Source organism: Bombina bombina, chromosome 7 (genome assembly GCF_027579735.1).
Source record: "Bombina bombina isolate aBomBom1 chromosome 7, aBomBom1.pri, whole genome shotgun sequence".
NCBI classification, from domain to species: Eukaryota; Metazoa; Chordata; class Amphibia; order Anura; family Bombinatoridae; genus Bombina; species Bombina bombina.
The window spans coordinates 559,838,352-559,844,304 of record NC_069505.1 but is presented as its reverse complement, the minus strand read 5'-3'; positions in this window follow the sequence as shown (position 1 = coordinate 559,844,304).

The window sequence follows — 5,953 nt, the reverse complement described above, 5'->3', positions numbered from 1 at the left end:
GCCTATACCTTTTGCTGATATTTGGATGCCGACTTCTGCCTGCCTGACCTTGCTTTGGCCTTTACCTTTAAACCTATTCTTTGTTAAACAAGACCTGCTTAAAGGGACATTTTACTTTTACAAGCTGCAAAAGAGAACTTTGCCTTTCTGTTTGTTATACACCTGCTTAAAAGGGACATTTACTTTTACAAGCTGCAAAAGAGAACTTTGCCTTTCTGTTTGTTATACACCTGCTTAAAAGGGACATTTACTTTTACAAGCTGCAAAAGAGAACTTTGCCTTTCTGTTTGTTATAAACCTGCTTAAAGGGACATTATACTTTTACAAGCTGCAAAAGAGAACTTTGCCTTTCTGTTTGTTATACACCTGCTTAAAAGGGACATTTACTTTTACAAGCTGCAAAAGAGAACTTTGCCTTTCTGTTTGTTATAAACCTGCTTAAAGGGACATTATACTTTTACAAGCTGCAAAAGAGAACTTTTCCTTTGTTTTACAAGCCTGCTAAAGAGGACCTTTTTCAGAAGCTTCAAAGTAAGAGCATTTCCTTTTTGTTCTTTGTACTACTTAAAGGGACGTTTTATCCTTTGTGGCTTTCCTGCATTCTGGAACAATATTCATTTTTGTTATCTTCTAATCTGCTTCCTGAGTGGGTCACGTCCTGGATATTTCTCAGTGTGCTAGCGTGTGCTTTCAATTCACGCTAGCAGTTGGGTTACATCCCGGATTGATTCCAGAGCGGCTGACAGAACCATTATCAGTATCAGAATGATGATGTTCATTTAAAAATTCATCTGAAAAAAGAGAAGTTTTAAAAGACTTTTATGTATACTAGAAGGAGAAATAACAGACATAGCCTTCTTAATGGATTTAGAAACAAAATCTCTTATGTTATCAGGAACACTCTGAGTATTAGATGTTGACGGAACAGCAACAGGAAATGTAACAGTACTAAAGGAAATTTTATCTGCATTAACAAGTTTGTCATAACATTTAATACAAACAACAGCTGAAGGAACAAATACCAAAAGTGATACACTTAGCTTTGGTAGCTCCAGCACCGGGCAGCGATTTTCCTGAAGTATCTTCTGACTCAGTTGCAACGTGGAACATCTTGCGATATGTAATAGAAAAAACAACATATAAAACAAAATTGATCAAATTCCTTAAATGACAGTTTCAGGAATGGGAAAAAAATGCCAGTGAACAAGCTTCTAGCAACCAGAAGCAATAAATAAAGAGACTTAAATAATGTGGAGACAAAAGTGATGCCCATATTTTTTTAGCGCCAAATAAGACGCCCACATTATTTGGCGCCTAAATGCTTTTGGCGCCAAAAATGATGCCACATCCGGAACGCCGACACTTTTGACGCAAAAGAACGTAAAAAATGACGCAACTTCCGGCGACACGTATGACGCCGGAAACAGAAAAAAATTTTGCGCCAAAAAAGTGAAGCAAAAATGAAGCATTTTCAGCCCCCGCGAGCCTAACAGCCCACAGGGAAAAAGTCACATTTTTTAAGGTAAGAAAAAATGATTGATTCAAATGCATTATCCCAAATATGAAACTGACTGTCTGAAATAAGGAAATGTTGAACATCCTGAGTCAAGGCAAATAAATGTTTGAATACATATATTTAGAACTTTATAAAAAAGTGCCCAACCATAGCTTTAGAGTGTCACAGAAAATAAGACTTACTTACCCCAGGACACTCATCTACATGTTGTAGAAAGCCAAACCAGTACTGAAACGAAAATCAGCAGAGGTAATGGTATATATATAAGAGTATATCGTCGATCTGAAAAGGGAGGTAAGAGATGAATCTCTACGACCGATAACAGAGAACCTATGAAATAGACCCCGTAGAAGGAGATCATTGAATTCAAACAGGCAATACTCTCCTCACATCCCTCTGACATTCACTGCACGCTGAGAGGAAAACCGGGCTCCAACCTGCTGCGGAGCGCATATCAACGTAGAATCTAGCACAAACTTACTTCACCACCTCCATAGGAGGCAAAGTTTGTAAAACTGATTTGTGGGTGTGGTGAGGGGTGTATTTATAGGCATTTTAAGGTTTGGGAAACTTTGCCCCTCCTGGTAGGAATGTATATCCCATACGTCACTAGCTCATGGACTCTTGCTAATTACATGAAAGAAAGACAAAAATAAGTGACTATATATATATATATATATATATATATAAAAAAAAATGGTTAAAAATGTTAGTGTAAAAAAGTGATGAAAAAATGTGATGAAAAAATATATTAGCCAAAAAGTGTGAGAAAAAAGTGAGACCAAAAAACACAATCCTCCAGAAATGGTCCTGATAGTGGTTGTGTCTGTAAATCCTATTTGGTGTAGTGTCCCAGTATCGATCCTAATTGATGTAGTGTCCTATAAACAATAAAATAACATAGTGTAGATCGTATAGATAAAATAACAATAATTAGAATTTTGCTTACCCAGTATCAACGCGTTTCGGCCCCTATGAGGCTTTTTTCAAGACATACAATTGTGTAACACAATTGGCCTTATATAGGGTAAGCAATCAAACAAACAAAGTAAATTTTGGCGCCAAAACCGTTACTTTTTGGGCCACCCACTTCCTGTTTGTGCTGTATTATGGGTAAAAAGCTCTAATTACGAGAATAACTATCTAAAAGAGTCCTGTTTTTAGAAATAAGGCTGTGTAAACTACTTCACTGTGTTTGTGCAATTATATTCAGTATTCTTAAAATGCTCCTGTAATTGTGAATTGTGTCAAAAATTACGATTAGTGTGCAATGACATCACTTCCGGTTTCGAAAAAACCGGAAGTATGTCATGGAAATTTGTAATAAGTTTCTAAGATGAATAATGTCACCTATATCTAGACATGGCCTATCAAACAAGTGCCTGCTAGCTTAAAAAACGGTGTGAAATTCACAAAAACATACCTCCCCATCACGCCAAACCGGAAGTCCAAAAAACGTCACTTCCGGTTTCGGCTCCTATAGATCTATTTGGAACGAACCGGATTACTTCCGGTCATTTCTTTTGTGAGTGCACTTTACATGATATCTTGCCATTAGGCCATGTGTCAGAGGTTCTGTGGTGAAGACTAAGAGGCCCAGAGTGCAGAACACAAGATATTCTTAAAATTGCCAAACCGGATGTGCAAAACCGTCACTTCCGGTTTCGTCTAAAAAGCAAACGGCTGGCCATTTAAACATTCGATCTTGTATCATATTGTATGGACCACAGCCCCTAAATACTCTATATCATCCTAACTTATTAAGCAGTAGATGTTCTAGTATTCCAATTAGAGGAGGTGATCAAAATACTATAAACAGAGACATCGGTCCATCACATTCCCTATACCAATGAACAGAAAATCCTTAAAATGCAATGACAACTAAAATAAAAAATGAGACCAAAAATTGTGTATACAATGCGACAATTGAAACCAATAGAAATGCATAGGTATAATTATCAGAATTTACCCATATATGTATATAGGGCAAATGAACAGAATTTGGTTTAAAAAATTAGTTCTCTATAAACATGATAATGATGATAAAGATGATAAAAACATGATTATATAATAAAACCAACAAAAACAGAATGTCCATACTTAAAACAAATGAGTCAATAATTACATAAATTTATATTTCTGACAAATCGGTAATTAATACAACCCAATAATATGTGTATACATCACGCATATATATATATATATATATATATATATATGTAAAAATGTGTAAATATAAAATAAATAAAATATAAAATATTTCACACAAAGGTCCCTAACAAGCACATAAAGACCATAAAACCATATAAAAATGTTGCTGAAATATATATATCCCAAATACCCATCTACGTGACTTCCAACACATAAAATCGATACGAGTCTAATAATATGGTCAGTTAAGGAATATAGAAAAATATATATTTACAACCCTAACTAAGCAGACATCCCTGGTGTGTAGTCTATAAGCTATATTGATTAAATAATTAGTGTATATTTAGAAATTGGAAGTAGTTGTAAAAATTCTTAAAAATTCTTAGAATGGTAAGTAGTGACTAAAGAGGGAAATGGGCGTCGTTACTCAGACTGCTAACTCATATTCAAAAAGTAAAAAACTTTTTAAAACTCTTTATAAAACTTTAAAACTTTAAACAGTAGAGGGAGGTACCTAATAATCAGATACAAGTTAAAACTTAAAACTGAGCATTGGCAGAAAAATGACTCACATCATATAAAACTGGCTCACATCATATAGAGCCAGGGTACTGATTAAACTGAACTAGAGACAGAAATAAGCTAGAGACCAATAAAAGTAAACTAGAGACCAATTAGAATAAGTGTACTAAATCCTCTTTATTGTTTAGTCCTTTTGGATGTAAACAGTTTAATAAAAATATCCATTTGGATTCTGTTAAAAGCTTTTTCTCATGGTTTCCACCTCTCCAGTTTTTCTTTACTTTTTGGATGCCTGTATATTTTAAATCTCTGATATTTCCCTTATGTATGGTAGTAAAATGGCTGTATAATATAGTGTCCATATTCAATTTTGGCAGAAAAATGACTCACATCATATAAAATTGGTGCAGAAAAATGACTCACATCATATAAAATTGGTGCAGAAAAATGACTCACATCATATAAAATTGGTGCAGAAAAATGACTCACATCATATAAAATTGGAGGCAGAAAAATGACTCACATCATATAAAATTGGAGGCAGAAAAATGACTCACATCATATAAAATAGGATCGATACTGGGACACTACACCAAATAGGATTTACAGACACAACCACTATCAGGACCATTTCTGGAGGATTGTGTTTTTTTGGTCTCACTTTTTTCGCACACTTTTTGGCTAACACACTTTTTGGCTAATATATTTTTTCATCACTTTTTTACACTAACATTTTTAACCATTTATATATATATATATATATATATATATATATATATATATATTATTTTTTTTTCACTTATTTTTGCCTTTTTTCTTATTTTTTCACATTTTTTTCACATACCTTTTACATTTGATTTTTTCATCACTTCAGTTTTGATTTTCTCATCGTTTGCATCACTTCAGCTTTGCCATTTTCAACATTTGGAGGACAAACCCTTTGTGACTGTGTGACTTTTAAAGTACTTTCTGGATTTTACCCATAGGACAGCTTTTTGGACATTCATTGAACATTTTAGGAGACTTACTAGATCCGGATTTTATATATCTCATTATCATTGTATTTTATTTTGGTCTTATATCTGTTTTTATGTCATTATTATTTGTAATAAATCAAGATTATAACATCTAATCCCCTATTATGGGCTTTTATACGTCATGTTAATGTATTAAGGGCTTTTAAAATTATACTGAAGTCTGGTCAGTACATTGGGCCAGTTATTACCCAGCCTTTTTAGGCGCTTTATACTCATTCTTTACTATTTGACAGTCCATTTGAGGCCAGCTAGGAGGCCTCACGTATAAAGCTTAAGGGTAATCACCTGTGGCGCTTATCTATTTGTCTTATCAATATTTTTAGCAGAGTTCCTTTGATGTATAAAGCCGGTCTGATCAGGATGTATAATCTCATCTAACCCTTTCGCCAGTCTGTCTGCAATAATTGAAGTTAAGATTTTATAATCTACATTAAGAACCGATATTGGTCTGTACGATGCGGGGTCCTCTCTTTCCTTGTCTTGTCTTTTTTTAGAATTAAGGTAATATTAGCTGCTGTGAAAATATTAGACATCGTGTTACTTTGAGAAAAATACTCATTATAAAGCCTTTCCAGAGTAAAATTAATTTCTTGAGATAGAATTTTATAAAATTCCGCAGGTAAAAAATCAGGCCCAGCGACCTTATTTAATTTTACTTTCTCTATTGCTTTAGTGATTTCTTCTCCTGTGATACGAGCATTTAACTCTAATAGGCGTTCTTTAGAAA